Source organism: Columba livia, chromosome 1, assembly GCF_036013475.1.
Source record: "Columba livia isolate bColLiv1 breed racing homer chromosome 1, bColLiv1.pat.W.v2, whole genome shotgun sequence".
Lineage (NCBI taxonomy): Eukaryota > Metazoa > Chordata > Aves > Columbiformes > Columbidae > Columba > Columba livia.
Genome location: NC_088602.1, coordinates 24,021,492 through 24,041,156, shown reverse-complemented (window position 1 = coordinate 24,041,156; position 19,665 = coordinate 24,021,492). Strand labels below are relative to the sequence as shown.

At 46.6% G+C, this 19,665-nt stretch overlaps 1 protein-coding gene and 1 non-coding gene across 2 annotated transcripts in view; one reads left to right on the top strand and one right to left on the bottom strand.

Annotated features, from left to right (window-relative positions):
• Nucleotides 1-6,277: 6,277 nt before the first annotated feature.
• Nucleotides 6,278-6,350, bottom strand: TRNAV-AAC (transfer RNA valine (anticodon AAC)). Its single transcript has one exon. It is a non-coding gene; the product is annotated as a tRNA-Val (tRNA).
• A 9,099-nt stretch (nucleotides 6,351-15,449) lies between these two features.
• Nucleotides 15,450-19,665, top strand: part of SLC7A1 (solute carrier family 7 member 1) — a 47,917-nt gene continuing 43,701 nt past the window's right edge. The window contains exon 1 of the mRNA XM_065050982.1: nucleotides 15,450-15,607. The gene's annotated coding sequence lies outside the window, so the exon portion shown is untranslated. The remainder of the gene's footprint in view (nucleotides 15,608-19,665) is intronic.

The window sequence follows — 19,665 nt, the reverse complement described above, 5'->3', positions numbered from 1 at the left end:
CCAGGTGGTGGGCCTCCAGAGGCATGGGCTTTCCCAGTGATGGAGACATGTTTTCACATAACACTTTTTTGGCTTCCGAAGACCAGAAAAAACAGGCTTGTTCTGGCTGAAAACATTGCATATGGTGATTAGATATAGGTATTGTGCTCTGGAGAAAAGTGTTAAACACCATCAATGGAAGAGAAAGGCTGGAGGATTTCTAGATGGCACCACAACTGGAGTGGAACATCATAACTCCTCTGGGTAAAAGACATAAACAACAGCAAACCACCATGACACCTCAGGGGACTGCATCCAAGACCTGTGCATTAAAATAAAGCCTTATTACAAACCCAGAAGTGGGAAGTAAATGGGTAAGAATGTCCAAAGTCTCCTAATTCTGCAGAGAAGCGAGGAAAACATCAAGATAAATCACCACATGCACATAATTCCACGCTGCATTTTCATTGTCATCCCCAAGTTTCCTGCAAGGGTAGCACCTTCTCCTTGAAGACTACATGAGATGTTCCTTCTTGATTTCCTGGTTGTAGGTAACCATCTCAGAGTAGGGGAGGGAGGCAGAGGAGAGAGGGTGAAGGAAACCCATAGGCAAGTAGAAGATACACATTTCACTGGAAGGGTGATGAGCAGAGGTACTGGAAACATGTTCCTGCCTGGGAACGATGTCCATATCTACTTCTCACTGCTTTGGTATGATGCTGTGTGGGGGAGAGGGAACAGTAGGAAGCAGTTGCAAAGATGCTAGCTTGGGAGAGACTGGTTTCAGGCCACAGCTGATCTAGGCCAGTTTACCCCTCACCAGAGGGGCTATGAGACTCTAAATCAGAGAAAAAGATATAGGTCTGAAGTGCCTCGTCATGACAGGGTTATTGAACACAGAAGAAGAAAGATTAGGTCTGAAGGGCTGGAAAAAGGCTAAATAAGCCACCTGAAAAAGAGGATCTGCTCTGAAGTTTTTGAGCTTATCTTTAAAGACTTAAGAAGGAACAAGAACAGGGTCTTTGCAGGGACACTTCCATCAATCCTGACGGCACCCCTACTCACTGCTGGTGGCTGCATCCAGGAATGTAGGACCTTGTGTGGCAACAAGCAGCAAAGAAAGACCCCTGCGTTTTGACCCCTAGAAGAGGTATAGACAGTCAATCAAAACTGAGGGACTCCCAGCAACCAGCCTATGGAGTAGCTGCAGAAATAGAAAGGGATGTAGAGTGGACACTGAAGAGGAAGGAAGGGTGATGCTCCTGTAGTGATAGGGACTGCAATGCTAAGGTGGCTTTGCCTAGATACAGGCTAAGATGACTAGGAAGAAGGGGAAGGTCCAGGCTGCTGAAGGTTGTCCAGAACAAAAGGTGCCTTGTCCAAGGCATGCAGATCTGTAGACACGGGGAAAGGTACTGGCCATGTAAGGCTCTTTGAGGAGGGATTTTAATTGCGGGAATGCCTAGGTGTGCTAATGGTGACGGTAGAAGGGAGGGTGAAACAAGGAAGGAAGCAATGAGATTTTAGATCCCAGGGGGAAGGTTTGTTGGAGGTGTCAGAGGAGATCATCTGACACCTTTTAGTGTAGGAGTGGTGGCACAAGTCTTTTATGAGATCTAGGCCAGGCTGTGGACAGTTTTCTGAAGGACAACAGTGTCTAGGTAGAGGAATTCAGGCAAAGAAAGAGCAATTAACTCAGAGGAAAAAAATCTGAGAAGAACAGACTGCAAACTTGTAAGCCCAAATAATATATGGCTTACGTGTGTGAGGTCCAGTTGCAAGGGACAAGAATATGAGCTGCGGAGGACACACACCACTCCCCATAGAGCACTGGGAAGAACAAAAGGCTATTTCTAGATGGTGTTTAATTTTTTTGGGGGAAGGACTGACCTATGTCAAATTTCAAAGTCCATGTGTCCTTTCTTATAATTAAGCAGGTTCAATTAAAAGCTGCAATAGTGACTTCTTTTGCAGACAATACGCCGTATTTGGGAACCTTCGAATACGGAAAAGGATGCTCAGGACTGTTCTTCAAGGCCACATGCAGGAAGACTGCTCTCATGACACCAAGAGCCAGCCTTGGGACTGCTTGAATTCAGCAGGTTCCCCACTGTGTTGTCCACACTGGTGGTGTTAGCAGGACTTGGCAGTCTCCCTGCTCAGCACCTGACCCGGCCAAGACTTGTAAGGCTGCATTAGCCCCAGCAGCACCTTCCAAACTCATTGCATCCTGTTTAAGCCAACCAAAACACATAGTCTCACCAAAGTGCAGGCTTTGGGTGGGAATGGTTTTCCCCTTACATGTTTACTGCATTGCATCATGGGTGTGACATAACTTCTGGTTGAGAAATACAACCACCACCTCTAAAAAATGCAAGTGCCTAGCAGCTACAGTGGGTGGGATTTTCTCTTTTCTTTATTTTCATGTCAATAAGGGGGAATTTGTAGGGGTTTTGCTGGGGAGTTTCTCCATCAACCCAACGGGAAATTCCACCTTGGCTGGAGAATGTGGCAAGAAATTAGGACCTACAGAGGTATTTAGGTACAACATCTCACTGAAATAATGGGATTTTCGTACCCAAATCTCTTTGTGGGCGGGTTCCTCCAAGGGGAGCAGAAGATTTGGGAGTGGGAGTTCAAGCCGTGGAACCAAGGGGCTGCCCTCCTTAAGGACAGCGGTAAGTGCTGTCACAGGAGCCCTCCGTAACCCCTGGGGATCTCAGCGGAGGGGACAGCTGGGGCCTGGCCCAGTGGCTTGGATGACGAGAAGGCGAAGCCACGGCAACACGCACTGCTAGCCCAGGCCTGAGCGAGGCCGCGCAGCCGCCCTTCGCGGGGCGCGGGTAGGGGCTGGAGGCCTCTGCCCCCGGTCCCTGCCCGGCACGGCTGCCCGAGCGAGGCCGCGCAGCCCAGGCCCGGGCGGGCCGCACGGGGGCGCCGCAGGACGGCCGTGCCGGCGGGAGGCCGCTGGTGCCGGGGCCTGCGGGGGCTGCCGCCCTTCCCGCCTCACCAACCCCTAGGGGCCCAAGGGGGAAGGAAACGCGCCCGTGAGCGCCACAAAGCTCCATTCGGGACTCAGTTAACCGCTTTCTGTTAATTTGCACTGTACTTATCCCAGCAGCAGTGGTCACCGTCACAGTCTCCTCGCTTGCACTGTGACTTTCCTGGCTTTTTTTCACAGACCGCAGTCGCACACCCAGAAACAATCATACGGACCAGTCACAGAGGGGCAGCAAGAATTTGGCTTACCACAGGCTGACAGGGTTATCAGGGGATGTGTGGAAATTAAGGAAAGCCACAAGTTTCTCCTCCGGAGGAGGCATGTGGAGCCCTAACATCGACGTGTGATCTTGCTCAAGGAGGGACATGTCAGAAACAGTCACCAGCAGGACCAGGGCAGTGATTGTCCCCCTGTACTCAGCACTGGTGAGGCCACACCTTGAGTCCTGTGTTCAGTTTTGGGTCCCTCACTACAAGAAAGACATTGAGGTGCTGGAGAGAGTTCAGAGAAGGGCAACAAAGCTGGTGAGGGGTCTGGAGCACAAGTCTGGTGAGGAGCGGCTGAGGGAACTGGGGCTGTTTAGTCTGGAGAAAAGGAGGCTGAGGGGAGACCTTATCGCTGTCTACAACTGCCTGAAAGGAGGTTGTAGCATGGAGGGTGTTGGTCTCTTCTCTGAAGTAGGAAGTGATAGGACAAGAGGAAATGGCCCCAAGTTGTGCCAGGGGAGGTTTAGTTTTGATAATAGGAAAAAATTCTTCATCCAAAGGGTTGTCAGGCATTGGAACAGGCTGCCCAGGGTAGTAGTGGAGTCATTGTCCCTGAAGGTGTTTAAAAGGCATTTAGAAGAGGTTCTTAGGGACATGGTTTAAAGGTGGATTTGACAGTTGGACTTGATTATCTTAAAGGTCTTTTTCAACCTAAACAATTCTATGATTCTATTTAATTCAGGTAGAAAGACAGAAATAACAAAATCTGTATTACTGTGAGGACTGAGATAGAAAAAAAAGAAAAGCAGCAGAAGAGGCTGCAAGGATGTATATTAGCAAGACACAGGACCAAAGAAACAAGATTTGAGTATGGAAGAATATGTCACATAAAAATATCTGTGCTGGCTCAGACTGAGGATTTGTCTTCCAAAGTACCCTGCTTCTAGCAGCAGCTATGAGATGCACAGTGAAAAGTAAAAGCAGCGCAAGTATATATATGTGTATATATATATCTCTCTATGTATATATATGTGTGTGTATATATATATATATACACGTATATATACACACACACACGTGTATATATATATATACGTGTGTGTATATATATATATATGTATACAAGCAGGTATTGGCTGTACTCCCCTGGGAGTACTCTCCCAGTTTCTGTCTATTTTCAGTTCAGGAGATTTCCCCAGTCTGACATAGTTTGTCTGTAGTTCTGACAGACCCCTCTGCCAAGCACTTGTCCCACGCCCCTGCACAGGTTTTGCATCTTCAGTGCTGTTTGCTGAAGGGCTCCACAAACCCACCTGGCACCATGACCAGTGCCACTTCTTCCTCCTAATTTTGATCCCGTCTTAGTGTCATTTGATAGCTTGTGGTTCTTGTTCTGGAAGAGAACACCTTCTCTATTGAATCATGGGATCCGCCTTTCCCACTGACCATTTCGTAGCTCTGTTAGCATATCTTCTGAAGTTAGTAATCTCCTTCTGAAGCTGAACCAGTCAAGCCTACTCAGCCACTCCTTACATGTAAATCATTCCATATTTTTAGTGTTCATCCTGCCCTTCTCTGAACCTTTCAGGTTCTGGTATCTTCTTTTTGCGATGTGTGCACAGTTCTCAAGATGTGAGTAAAGCAGAGCCATAGCAATCCTTTCTGTACTGTTCTCCCTTCCTTTCCCAGTGATCCCCTGCGTTGGATTTGTCTGCTTGATCATTACTGAATGATGATACTGTAACAGACGATAAAGAAAACTGTGACAAAGCAGGAAAAAAAATGAATTAGTTGAGTCAAAATCCTCTGGGAAACCATGGCAAAGAGGAAAACCAGCATGGTGTTAAAGGCCGCTTTTGTAAAACCCTAGACTTCTAATGTCTCTGTAGTATCAAGAATAAATATTGCTGTGAATTGTCAATATGCAAGAGTTTAATGTTCCAGCTGCAAATTCAAGAATAAAGTGATGTGATATTACAGTTGCTTATCCCCACAAACAGAAGAGGATGTATTTTGCATGTAGTTTTAGTAGCAAACATATTATAGAAGAACCAATTGCAGTATATAATTTTGGATCAGTGTTGAAAACATAAAAATTGAACGGGAAAGAAGGATAAAAAAGGATAAAAAAAATATTGTTCGCTGTTTCAAATAGTACATGTAGAACAGTACTTCTAGAATGTCCTGAGTTGGAAGGGACCCACAAGAATCAAATCCAACTCCTGCCCCTGCACATGACAACCCCACAGTTCACACCACGTGTCTGAGGGTGTTGTCCACTCTCTTCTTGAACACTGTCAGGCTTTGGGCTGTGACACCTCCCTGGGGAGCCTGTTCCAGTGCTCCAGTACCCTCTGGGTGGAGAACCTTTTCCTAATGTCCAACCTAAACCTCCCCTGGCACATCTTCCTGCCATTCCCTCGGGTTCTGTCATTGGTCACTAAGAGAAGAGTTCAGCACCTGCTCCTCCTCCTCCTTCCCTTGTGAGGAAGCTGTAGCTGCCATGAGGTCTCCCCTCAGTCTCCTCTTCTCCAGGCTGAACAAACAAGAGACTTTGGCTGCTCCTCATATGGCTTCCTCTCCAAACCATTCACCACCTTTGTAGCCCTCTTCCAGACACTCTCTAGTAGCTTTTTTATCCTGTGTCACCCAGACCTGCCCACAGTGCTCCAGGTCACACCAGTGGCCGCACCAGTGCAGAGCAGAGCAAAGCAGGACTATCACCTCCCTGCCCGGCTGGCAATGCTGTGCTTGATGCACCCAGGACACAGTTGGCCCGCTTGGCTGCCAGGGACACTGTTGGCTCATGTTCAACTTGCCGTTGACCAGAACCCCCAGATCCCTCTCTGCAGAGCTGCTCTACAGCACCTCATCCCCCAGTCTGTATGTACAGCCATGGTTGCTGTGTCCCAGGTACAAAATCCAACACTTGTCATTGTTGAACTTCATGCAGTTGGTGATTACCCAGTTTTCCAATTTGTCCATATCCCTCTGCAGTGTCAACAGCTCCCCCCACTTTTGTGTCACCAGCAAACTTATTTATTCTCCCAAGTCCTGTGTCCAAGTCGTTTATGAAGACCCTAAAATATGGTGTTTCTGCCTGGTTTCGAACCGGGGACCTTTCGCGTGTTAGGCGAATGTGATAACCACTACACTACAGAAACACACACTTGTGTTTGCTTTGTTTGTTTGTCTTGGTTTTGGGTTTGGGTTTGTGCTGTTTTGGTTTTGTTTGCTTGTTTGCCTCACAGGGAAAATTTTGAGCAATTTAATAAAAGCAAGTGAGTCAGTTTGATGAGCTCAGGGATTGCATATGAAGTAGTAGAAGAGTTCATGTCAGAGGTAGAAAATATTTCTGGAATTTGCATGCTAAACAAAAAATGAAATGAAATGAATGAGGCAGTTCTCCAGAGTTACCTGGATGAATGAATGCTCAAGGAAGGACGCCAGGTGTAAACAGTCTATGGGAACGGATAAAGTGGTCAGTCAGTCTCAGCAGCTATGTTTTGAAGGTCAGAAAACGTAGGAATTCAGCAGCAAGTGCCAGAAGTCAAGCTGAGTTAGACCTTGAAAAGATCTGTGAAGATAAGTGCTGAAACGTGTAGTATCTTTATAAGTAGAAACAAAATTAAAAAGGAGGAAGTAGGGCTGCTGTGTACAGAGTAGGAGACTGAGATCAAACAGATCTGGATTACACTTAGATCAAGGGCCAGATCCAAGAGGGTACGCGGGGCTGAAATGCCAGGAAGTTAATTTGTCTCTGGGAACAAAATTCACAATGCTGAACACATCTTACTCCTTCTTATAGTAATCGAGAGAAAGTTACATTCCCAGGACTAAGATCTACCACAAATTCTGTGGTGTCTGAGCTGCTCATGAGGAAAGGCCAAAGACAGCTTTCCAAAACTCGATCTTGTCTGGTTCTAGGTCTGTAACAAAGCTTCAGCCTCTCTGGCTACACCTATGTTAGTAAATAAAACATGGTTGATGGTTCAGGTGCTGCACCAGTCCGTGATTGTCCCCGATGTTTAATGGTTCCTGCCACAGGTACGGTGTGTGCCTGACAGCCCTTTCCCAGGCAATGCCTGGGCACAGTTCATGGGACAGCATGGGATTGCCCTTCCCAGTGAAATATCTGGAGGTGGCCATCTTGCTTTGGACTTTTTTTTGGAGGAGAAGAGGGTCTTGCTGCGTGGTTGCAAGCTATACTGTGCAGCTTGCCCTCAAGGAGAGAGAACAGGACACAACCCATCTTATTTAGCAGCACAAGTCTAGCCTCTGAGATTGGGATAATCTAAATGACTGAGATGTTACCGAGATAGAATCATAGAATGACAGAATGGATTGAGTTGGAAGGGACCTTCAAAGCTCATCTAGTCCAGCCCCCTGCAATGAGCAGGGACATCTTCAACTAGATCAGGTTGCTCAGAGCCCCGTCCAGCCTGGCTTTGAATGTGTCCAGGGATGGGGCATCTGCCACCTCTCTGGGCAACCTGTGCCAGTGTTTCATCACCCTCATTGTAAAAAAATTCTGCTTTATATCTAGCCTAAATCTGCCCTGTTTTAGTTTAAAATCATTACCCCTTGTCCTATTGCTACAGGCCCTATTAAAATATCCAAGATACCTTGGATGACCTCAGTCGTGTACTGTCAGAGGCCATTAACAACTGGGTAACTGGGTTTTTTTTTCATAAATTGATAGGAATCTCCTACATAGTACCTTTGAAGTTTCTTGTATCTAAAATAATCTTAGATCTGTCTCCACTTAATGTGCTCTTGTCTGACTTGCTGGAGGAGTTCTCTAGACAGCAGGATGCATAGCATCTCACATCCACCCATTCAAGCAGAATCCTTAGGTTCAGAGGAGTGCAAGATTCCTCTGCAGAAAAGGAGAGCAAAAGAGAGGTAATTGCCGCTGCTTCTAGTTTCCCAGCTGAGAGTTTTACCTGTGGAGAGCAAGTGGGAAAACCATAGGACTTGGGTGGAGCCTGTGAGCTGAGAGCAAGGAAATTAAATTGTTTCTTGTCTAAATTCAGTTGAAATTTGTCAGGGTATGACTGCATATGAGGAAGCGAACTGGAACTGGAAGGACTTTATGTGGGTTAAATAATTTAGTTCACCCTAAAACACAGTTTTGGCAACCATAAAATTCTTTCTATGCATAATTCTGGGGTGAAATTGATTTGGGTCTTGAGACATAAAGAAACAAAAAAAATCTAGAATTTCTCTTTCACCTGTAATTCACCCATTAACACATTTATTTGAGATACTAAAGACCCATAGATCAACCTGAGGGTGACTTGAACCAGTATTTTTAAACTTAGGGCTTACTTTCACTGGAGGAATGCTTTATCTCTGAGGCTGAACTTTGGGATGCTTCTTGCCTGGCCCTACTCTTTACAATGGAAAAAAAAACAGACAGATTTGGCTCCCCTTGCATCCTAAGTTTAAAGAAATCAATCATACAATTTTTTTTTTCTCTCATTTGCTTAGGAAAAGTTATTATCACATTTAATTCTTCCTTGACCCTGAGGAAGAGGTTTTCCACTAACTAGGAGGAAGACGAAGGCCTGGCCAAGTAGAATGGACAAATCCCAGCATGTAATTAGAGGTGGAAGTTTAGATTGAAAACCACTCAATGGCTACTTCGAGTTCAGTAGAGTCAGAGGGTGTCTCTTCAGATGGTAAAATGAGTATTTTATCCACTTTTACTTTCGTCAAGACTCTGATGTGTTCCCAGGGGAGGTTACAAGGCCTTTCTAAGGTGTCTTTGTCTCCCGTACACAGATGAGTGTGACAAGGTGAGTCCTGTGACAGATGGTGATGAGGGTCCTTCTGTGGTGAGGGTCCTTCTCCCATGGAGCACAGCTTGTCAGGAACCAGCTGTACTTGGTGCAGGGGGAAAAAATATCTGGTCCTGTCATGCCAGTGAGTGAGGTATATAGAGGATCAGCTACAGAAGGATGGGGTCCAGGACATGATCAGCTGGAGTTCCTTGCTGTGCCTATCAGATGTGATGAATCTGCTAAGTGTAACACAACTTACCAGATGTCAATAGTAAGACTGTGGTCAATTATGGGAAGACTATATAGCTGTATGGTTTGTAGGTCTTGAATACTTTATTTCGGAAGATTTATTTCTTACTGGCTTTAAAGATGTAATTCAAATTTCACTGGAAAAACCCATTAAAATTCCCTGAAAATGAAAACTAAACAACCTGTTGTGCAACACATGGAAAGTCCATTTGAATCCCAGCTATTCCTCAGCTTTTAATAACTGTACAAAGCCAAAAGGGCAACATATGTCATAGACACTGTGGTTTTCCCAAGAAAATTGTTTTAGCGTTTCTCAGTATCCTCTGGCATGCCTGCATGCAGCCTTTTCCCTGCTTCGCCTGTGAGTGATATCATTTCACAGCTTGGAAAATGCTAAATGGCTTTGCCAGAAACAATTATCTTTCAAGAGCAAAAAGTACAAAAGTCGTTTTCATCTCTGGCGCTTTCAGTGCGCACAAAACACATGAATTATATCTAAGAATTTCCAATAAAATCATGGCCTGCTTCCCTCCAAATAAACACAGGATTCTGAAGGAAGCCCACTACAACCATTAAATCCCAATGGGGAAACAAAAAAAAAGAGGGAGAAGTTGAATGAGAAAACTAGCCCCAGCATATCAGCAGGTATAAGAACAACTTTGTTAAGAACGCGACTAACCCAAAGCGGTAACAGGATGTTAGCTCTGGTTATTTTAAGAAAAGATTACAGAGAAAAGGGTGGGATTAAGGGTGGTAGTTTCAGATAAAAGTCCTCTGTAAATGAGTACAAAAAGCCTTGTGTTACACCACCTCCTCCCACAGCTTTGGCCAAGCGCATTCTAAGATGTCTCTTTAGTTTTATAATAAAATTATGAAAATGCATGGAGGACACTTCTTGCCATTTCACTGTCCTAAGTCTGGAGCCACTCCATTCTTGGCAGTCACACCTCATCTTGTTTTCAGCATTGCAGGGATACGATTTGGCCAAGAGGACTTCAAAACCCACTTTCTGATTCCAAGGTGATGTCTCGGCCCCACTTTTGTTGCATCAGCTTTGTCTGATGCATCTCCTTTGATTCCTGCATCCCTGAACTAGTTCTGGATTAATCAACGCACAAGCAGAGAAAAAAGAAATGGAATAAATCAGAAAGGATGAAGCATGAGAGTATCACTCTGGCCAAAGCAGGAAAGAAGATCCTCACACTGAAATGGAAATACCTGTTTGTAATTAACCTTCAATAATTTATTTGCCAGAAGTATGGCTGAATAACTTGGAAAGGAGCAAGTAACTCCCACAACAAAGCAAAAGGAGGAAAACAGACAGATAAACAGATCATCGGGCTTCATTTGTTTTGTTCTGTATGTTGCAATAAGGTACATTTTAAAACTGCTTTAGAGACTCACCTGCTGTTAATTATGACCATAAGGGTGACTAAAATGTCCAGGTTGAGCAACACTTTCCTCAAACATAACATATGTCCCCAGATGGGACTGGGAGCCCCCAAGGTGGAGTTCCACCCTCCAGCCCATGGACTGTCTTGGTGGGCTGCAATAGAGCTTCTTTGCAACCAGCACTGTGGAGCCCTCAGGACAGAGGCTTCTGCCATACATGGCAAATACTCGCCTTGTGGCAAGCGAGCGGCAGCTAGCAGGAGGTGCTGCCAGACTGTATCAAAAAGACATTTCTAAGAGAGCATCTGCCAGCTCCCAGTAAGACTCAACTGCTGTGGGAATTGGGAGGGACCACCTGATCCAGAGCAGAGATACCACCAGCATTTGGGCTCTTTGAAAGGCAGTGTTTCTTTGTTGCAATGCTTTCTTCCAACACACTTAGGTGTAATTTGGAAAAAGGAAAATCCAAGCTGGTACACTACTCTTGGAAGCAGGAGAGCTGCGCTTCAGCCCTTGAGCATGGGAAACGAGTGCAGCTTCCAGACCCTCCTCTCTTGCTCTGACATTTTAGTTCCAGGGCACACAAAGCACACAACTTTGGAGGTTGTGTTGCCTTACGTTGGGGAGCGGGCCCTACCTCCTTTCTCTAGCACCAGGCAGTTGGCTGGTTTGTGAGTGTTCGTGAAAGGGAAGGTATTGTCATTTCTGTAGCCATGGTGGTTTCCAACCCACATGATGCTGAGAGAGCCCAGACTGAGGTGGTGCCTGGCCTTTGCGAAGCCAAAGCTTTTGAATATCTGATCCACCTCCACAGTTTCTCTGTTTTCCCTGGTACACATTCTTTTAGATCTTCACATTTGGCTAGACAAATTCTGCAGGGGATGTTCAACTGCTTAGTCACAGTGGGTCTGCCCACCACATTGCCTTTTCTACCACGCTATTGTGGTAGACGAGACAGTATTCATCTTACACTTCCCAGACTAGAAAGGGAGGTCTTGTTAAATATCTATGATAAAGACATATAAAAGCCTGTAGAACACAGAGATGGAAATAGGAATCAATTGTTCACTGTCTTTTCCAGAGCTAGGAAAAGAAAGTTAGGAAGTAGCAGGTTGAAAAGAAACAAAATGATGATGTATTTGAATCTACCTGTAGTAAAGCAATGGAATCTCATGTCACAGCATGTTGTAAATGCTAAGATTTTACATGGGATCAGGGGAATCTGGAGAATTTAATGGAAAATGAAGGACATCAAGGGCTACTACACACAAATATATGATTTCTCTCTTGGTTGCAAATTGCTGCAGATCAAGAGAGTGTTTTAAGGAAGCATCTTCATGTGTTTGCTTTATCATAGTTTCCCAAGAGATCTGCTTGGACTGCTCTCAGGAAACAGCACACTGGTCTAGATGGACTATTGCTCTGGTCCAGGCAGCCCTTCTTAGGATTTATGAGTTGTGCTCCACAAATGCCTGCTTTTGTTCACTGATTTTAAGAGAAGCTGTTATGATGTGCTCATGTGGAGATATCTGCACTGTAGATGCCTAAGGTTAGAATAGATGTATCTCTTATATCTGTGACTGCCACTGTATCCAGATGTTCCTCAAGGTCTTTAATCTACCCCCAGGATAGGCTGGATGAATCTAAATTGTACACAACTAAAATACTAAAGACCGTGATAACATCACCTCTCAATTAAACAATAGCGGGTGTACTGGAGCAATCGGTCGTGGTATTTCATTCACATAGCTTGTTTTATTTCATGGTGACCTTCTGTCAGAAATCCCAGCCTTGGAGCTAATGCTAGACAAAGGCTGAGCCTCAGGAGTAGACTCCAGAAAGGAGTTCTGGAATGGGACTAATTTTAACTAATTGTGGATGTCTGTAACACAAATAACAGCTGCTAAATTCACTGCTGCAGGCTTGCTGTAGTGTTGGGGAATAAACTAGGGACTCCCAGGGTTCAACTGACCTGTTTTAGGCTTTTCCTTGTCTGTTGGCTATGAAGTCTGCTTGGGGGACTAGCTTGGATGTCAACAATTCCACTTGCTCAGCTGTTGATGTTGCCACATCTTCTGCAAAGAACCTGACCTGCAGAATGAATCATCTTTCCTTTCCTTCCCATCCATTCCTTTTGTATTCCACAAAGTTCACGTAATCCAAAGAAGCACACCATGAAAACTGCCACCTGGCACCTCCCACCACCAAGCTGTGAGCACACAGCTTCAGATCCTCCTCGGTTTTGTTCAGGTGTGACTACTAAGCAGGTAGTCATGGCACCAAGCCTGACAATATTCAAGAAGCATTTGGACAACAACCTCAGATACATGTTGTGAATTTGGGGGTTGTCCTATGCACAGACAGGAGTTGGACTTGGTGACCCTTGTGGGTCTCTTCCAGCTCAGGTCATTCTATGATTCTAGGTGTGACCTTTGCAGCCCCATCAGCAGACAGGACTTCTTCTGTGAGTATCCAGGACACCTATAGACAGCCTGACTGTGAGACATGACCAGCCCGTGCAAGGTCTGCAGCCTCTCCTTTAGCTGGACGTTTGCAGCCATGAGGTCCAGGATAGAAGAGAACACTGAATAATGCCCTTCCTCATTTCCACAGATTAGACTGAACTAGGACAGGCTAACTATCTGCTTAATCAAAAAGCAATGAATGATTAAGGTGCAACAAATTATTTTTAAATACAGAATTTCGTAATTCTAGCAAAAAGAAGAGAAATCCCAGAGCAATTGTTTCATTGTTTTTTGCCTGTTGATTTGTACCTGGTGTTCCTGGGTACCTCAGTTTGGCATAAAAGAGGTTTCCTTTTTCCTGAAGAATTTTAGGAGCCGTAGTCTCAGACCACTGCTCCTTTATTTATGCAACCACATCCATTAATAACCACAGGAGATGAAACAGGGCTCTATGGCAGTGACAGGCAGAAGTGGACTGCAACACGACAGGTATAGCTGTTCATCTTGTGTGGAGCGGTTGTTACAGAAACATGGCAGCAAAACATCGCTCAAAGTTTTTCTGTGAATGCTCACCCCAAAATGTCCTCCAGCCTTTCCAGTGAATAATCACTAATGAGCGTGGTGCAGTCATAACAGACATTGCTTTGTTGTTTATGTCTTTGCCTGCTTATTCACTGAAGGACTGTTCTACTCTTCTGCCTTTGTTCTGGAAAACAAAACCAACTCCTTCAGCTTTTCATTAATGTGTTTCTTATCAGTCTTTTTTTCAGGATTCTCCCAAGTAGGTGTATTCCTTTATGGTTAAATGTCAAAATAAGCACAGCACTTCAGCTGAGGTTTCAGCACTATTGATTATAGCTTCATAATTTCTTTCTACGTCCTGCATGAGTTTCTGTCAAGATGCTCTAGAATAAAGATAGAGGAATTTGGGGGGGGTTGCTTGTTTGTTTGTGGTGTGGGTTTTTTTGTTCGTTTGTGGTTTTTGTGTGTGTGCTTTTTGTTTGTTTGTTTTGTTTTTGTGAGGTTTTTTAGGGCACCATTAGTATCCTGCAGTAGTCTCACAGGACTTTCGGGATACACTGTAATCTCCAGACCTCAGCCAGCTGTTCCCCACTGCTTATTTGCGTGTCTTTCCTTAACTATCACTCTCCTCCATTCTAGAATTCTACTTCATTTTGGACAGTTTCTTCCAGATCCATGTTCACATGCTGTCCCACCCTGCCGACCTTATGAATGGTTATGGAAACGGGATTTAACCAAGCCTGGCATAGACCTCATGCTGTTCCCCTTCCAACATCTACAGCTCTTCTTTGCTCTTTGTCCCAGTTTCGGGGACAGCCATGGCAATTTCATCAACAGCATATTTCCTTGGTTGGGGGCACGGTGCTTCATGGGAGCCAATGTCAAGAACCTAATCCAAGTCCACCAGACTACTTCCTGTAAAGAGATTTTAGACCTGTACAGTATTGCCATGAACCATATGTTGACCTAAAGAAAATGGGAAGAGCAACAGTAACTCCAAAGTGTCAGAAAATATTTAACATTCAAACTTGTTTTCACATGGACCAAAAGGCATGCCATACTCAAATACAAAGCCCCTTGTCATCAACAACTGTGACCACTTTAGAACGAACCAGTACATTGCATGCCAAAGCAACATTGTGGGTCAAGAAACCAGTTTCTGGCATAGCGCTATTTGTAGTTACTTTTGCCGTCTCTGAGAGGCTGCAAAAAATAAGATGTAGACATTAACACCTTGTGAATACATTTAACTTTCCATTTAGCTATAGCTTTATTCAGCATGACTATAGATAAGTGTAGCAGCAAACAATCATTGAAGCTTAAAGAACATTTTAAAAATCAGTACCAAGGCCTCATATTTGTTCTGAAATGGTTTGTTTTATATTCATGGAATTCTGTTTAATTTAACTGTCTTGATTTTTTAATCCTGGCATCCCTTGGTGGGACATGTTCTGCAGAAGTTCATCAGCTGTCAGCGCAGCATTGTGACTGACGGGATCGTTCAGTCCAGCCCAGCCCCTCAGCTCGTATTCTCAGAGTCCGAGGGGTAAAGAATAAGTAGATTTTCAGTACAAGCTGAACTGAAGGTGTGAGCAGTTTCCCTGTCACCTGCCTTTGAGGAACAAGCCCCTCCAGGAGGTGACCTCGTCCTTGTCCCTAGGCCACGCGTGGCCATGCCCAACCACGCGGTTCTCCGGTTACGTGCTTAAACCTGGATCTCGTCCCACGCTCCCTCTGCTGAGGCGCTTGCCCCACCTGCTACCGGCCCGGCCCCCCACCCCTCCCCGGGCCGCTCCCGCCCGCAGGGCCCCGCCCGGCTGCCGGAAGGGCCGGGCCGCGGCGGCCTCTCCCGCCGCCCGCCTCCCATTCATTGGGGCGGCGTGAGGCGGGGCCGGGCGGCCCGCGCCCGAGGTGTAAAGCGGCGGCGGGGAGCGAGGGGCTGTCGTGGCGCCGCCTCGCCTCCCGCCTGAGCCCGCCGGCGCGAGGCTGCCCTTCGGCGGGCCGCGGGTGAGTGCGGGGCTGCGCTGCGGCGGGCGGAGCGGAGCGGGCCGGGCCGGGCCGGGCGGGTGGCGGCGGCGGCGGCGGCGGCGGCGGCGGCCCCGGTTCCACGCGGGGCGTCCATTTTGCATGATGCAAGCGGGGCGGCGCGGAGGGTTCCCGGGGCTGGCCGGGCTGCCCTCCCGCCAAAACAGCCGCCCCTCCATTTTCTCTCGCTGGCCGCTTGCTTCTGTACGCCCGCGGTGCCGGCCGGTCCCTCCCGGAGCCATCCGTCACCTCCCCCGCCTCTCCATGCCGCTCCCCCATGGCCCCTCTGCTGAGGGAGGGATCCCCCAAAATGCCGGGGCCGCCCGCCCGGCGGGAAGGGCCTTTGCTTGGTGTGGGGATGAGAGCTGCCACCAGCCATGCGTGTGCCCTGTGCCAGCCGAGGTGGGCACTGCTGCCTCCAGCCGGGCTTTGCCGCCTCCGGAGCCAGCAGCAAGCCAGGGCAGAGCTGGGCATCTTATATTTGTGCGTGCACGTCTCCCAGCTAACCTGTTTTCTTGCTTATCTCTGCTGTGCAACACGCAGCGCCATAGAGAGTGTGCTTTGCTGGGCGGTGAAGGCCCAGGTGTCAAGGAGAAACCTTAGGCTGTTTCCCAGATGGTCTTTCCACGTCCAAGGTAGCACTGCACTAACTGCTGGGCTGTGCTTTGTCTTCTCTTTCAAATAGCAAAAGAGGCTGAGAATCTACTGAAAATGTGGAAATTGTTCACAGCACTCCACTCAGACCAATACCCTCTGAATTGCTGCTGTGTGCTGTTCCTCAGCCTGCTCTCGTGATGAGCACAGACACTTAGGTCCATTTAATTTGTCTGCATTTTGTAGGCAGCTGGCCTGACTAACAGATGGATTTTTCTTTTTTTTCTTTTGCATGTGTATGTGTGAATGTTGTGGCAGACAGGGCGGAGCTGGGGGGGGAGAATAAAACCCTAAAAACCTCCAGAGGGATTTTATATGTATCTAAAGCTGGACAGAAAGATTGTGGCTATGTACAAAAATGCTAGTTAGTTGTGTTGTCAGCTCCTGGGAGCCGTAGTTTTGGAGCAGGGTGTCATCATTGTCATAGGTGCTGTACAGGCTAGGGACAAAAAGGCAGTTGCGGAACTAAAGAGTTCACAGGCTCCAAATCCAGGCAGAAGAGCTGAGGCGATCACAGTGCTGCAGCTTTGAGTGAACTGTCTCTTAGCTGAGTGGTTTTGCCACCTGCATGTGGCATGTGTGGTCACTTACAACCGTTAACTTTGTGCTTGAGCAACAACCTCATAGAATAGTTTGGGTTGGAAGGGACCTTCAGAGCTCATCTAGTCCAACCCCCTGCAATGAGCAGGGTCATCTTCAACTAGATCAGGTTGCTCAGAGCCCCGTCCAGCCTGGCCTTGAATGTCTCCAGGGAAACCACCTCTCTGGGCAACCTGTGCCAGTGTTTCACCACCCTCATTGTAAAAAAAAAATTCTTCCTAGCCTGAATCTCCCCTGTTTTAGTTTAAAATCATTACCCCTTCTCCTGTTGCAATAGACCCTTCTAAAAAGTGTGTTCTCATCTTTCTCACAGGCCCCTTTTAAGTACTGAAAGGCTGCAATAATGTCTCCCTGGAGCCTTCTCTTCTCCAGGTGATGTCCATTATCAGGCGAACCAGTGGACCTCAGCCTCCCTCTGTCTACCTCTGTGGGCTTCTCTAAGCTGTGGGCACAAGTGAGGAAGGTGTCACACAGGACCCTCTGCAGTGGGGCAGCTCTGCCTCTTGAAGCTATTCACTCAGGGATGCTTGTCTCTCTGCCATCTCCAAGGCAGAAACAAATGCAATGAACACTTGGAGAGAACAGGCAGAAACAGACCTTTCTGGTCAGGCACTCTGGCCTTCTGTTGCCTTCAGCAGTCGACTGAAATGCCTTTTAGATGGGATTTCTGTATAACACAAAGAGGGGGGACTGTGTAATTGCACAGGCTGCAAGTGTTGGCCCTGGCAAAAACAAGGAGAAAGCTCATTGGTTGCCACAGGTCTTGAAAGTTATTTTGCTTTCAGGTATTTTGAATATCTTGAATTTTGAGTGATCTGAAGGGAACAGATCTTGACCGTGCTTCTCTGCATGCATGCTCTAAGTAGTCCAACTGGATTTGAAATAGACTCATTTCTTGAACAGGAGGACTGCTGGGTGTTTAGTCCCTGATTTATGCCATTTTTCCTGGAATGTGTAAAGTTAGGCTTGTGCTCATCAGTTAGGAGACTTGTTCAGAAGGTGCTCCTTGTTTTTGGTGAGCAGTAATGGACACTTCTAATTTGAACAATTCAGGTGTGGGTGTGGGTGAGACATGTGATTGCACATACACAATGTGCTCTTGACTCCACGTGGAGAGAGAAGGATTTGCTATACAGAAAAAAATTACCTGAGACAAAAGAGGAAACCCATCACTCCTTATCTGCTCTAACTGGTTATTGGGCTACCCAGCTTTAACTTGTAGTATTACTGACACCTTTGTCCCTGCCTTCCCTACTGCCAGATTTCAGTCAGGTAGGATTCATCCCCATATGGTGTTGTGCCTGAGCTCTGTGTCTCTGCTTCAGGTTGTGTGACAACATGAGTGAGGGTTGATGTGTGGCAATCTAACTGGTACTGAGCACAGTTGATGGTCTGGTCTGTGCAAGAGGGATGGCAAAAAAGTGTGATGGTCATTGTTTAGTCTCAGGTGAGAAAGAAGACAGGGAGAAATCTGGTTTTGGTGAAGGAGGGCAGGGCTCTTGTTGCCATTACTGCTTCTGCTACCTTTTGTTCACTTTTGATCTGTCAAATTCCTTGGCTTTGATCCACCATGACAGGTTAATGAGACTTCAGTGGCCTTTCAGAAATCACACTTCAAGTTATAAACCAGCTTTCAGTGGTGCCAAAAGCTCAACAGCGTGCAGCATGGAGCAAGAGGAAGAGAGGGTGATGTACTTTGGCTGGAGATGTGCCTGGTGGATGCTGGTTTGATTCTGGCGAGGTTTATTGGCCAAGCCACTGTGGTGCCAAAGGGCAGATGGGACTGTGGCAGTGTCCCTTTGCCTCTCCTGAATGACGAGCGAAGAAGTCCACTGACCTAACAAACTATGTGTAGAGAAACTAGTGGCATTGACCAGCAGAACCAGGAGGCTGGGTGGTGTGAAGAACTAGTTCAGCAGTTCTGGGCAAAATTGGTTGGGGTCAGCTCCAGTCAATACTGTCTCAGTTAGTAACCCAGGGTGAATCTTCTCTCTATCTATGTCAGTGTGTTTGGCAGTATCTTGTTTTTTTTGTTTGTTTTTTTCCATTACCTGCTATATTACCATCTGTTGTTATCCTAGGGCCAAAATCCCTGCAAACCTGTCATGTGCTGAATGGTGTTGAAGGTACCAGTCATCTGGCCAAATGTAGGCCTCTACGTCAAGGTAGCCAGCCCTAGCTCCTGTTACGGTCAGACAGGGAGGGCTGGACGTTCCTGGGGGGTGATTCATCTCGATGCAGTACATTAAAGTGGATAAGTTGTGACCTGAAAGCTCTTTCCACTGACTATAAAAGGAGGCATTGGGGGATTAGCTTGGTTGTAAAAGTCTGCACTATATATGTCTAAGTGTTTATCTCAATTAACTTGAAAGGTTCTCAGATTTCTCAGTGACTTTGGGAAGAGTTGTGGCTGTTTGCATTATGGGTGGGTTGGTTCTGGTATTTGAGCACTCCCTCCGTAGTGCTGTTGTTGCAATGTCACTTAAACCTACAGGAAAAAAAAGAAAGAAAGAAAAAGGCATAGTTGAATGCGTTGGTCAAACAAACCATGGAGGCTATCACCTGCCCTGTGAAAGACCCACCGGTTGCAGCGTTCCTGACAACTGCCTGTGGTTCACGGGCAGTTTGGGTGTGTCAGGGATTTGGAGCTGGGGCTCCCATCTTCCCGCTGCAGTTTGTAGAAACCTCGGGACGCCGCTTGCCCCAACAGTGCTGGCCAGAGCTACCTTCCCTTGGTGGTGGGTTGGGAACTGCTGCCCTTGCCAGGGTCCCTGAGTCTGCTGGAG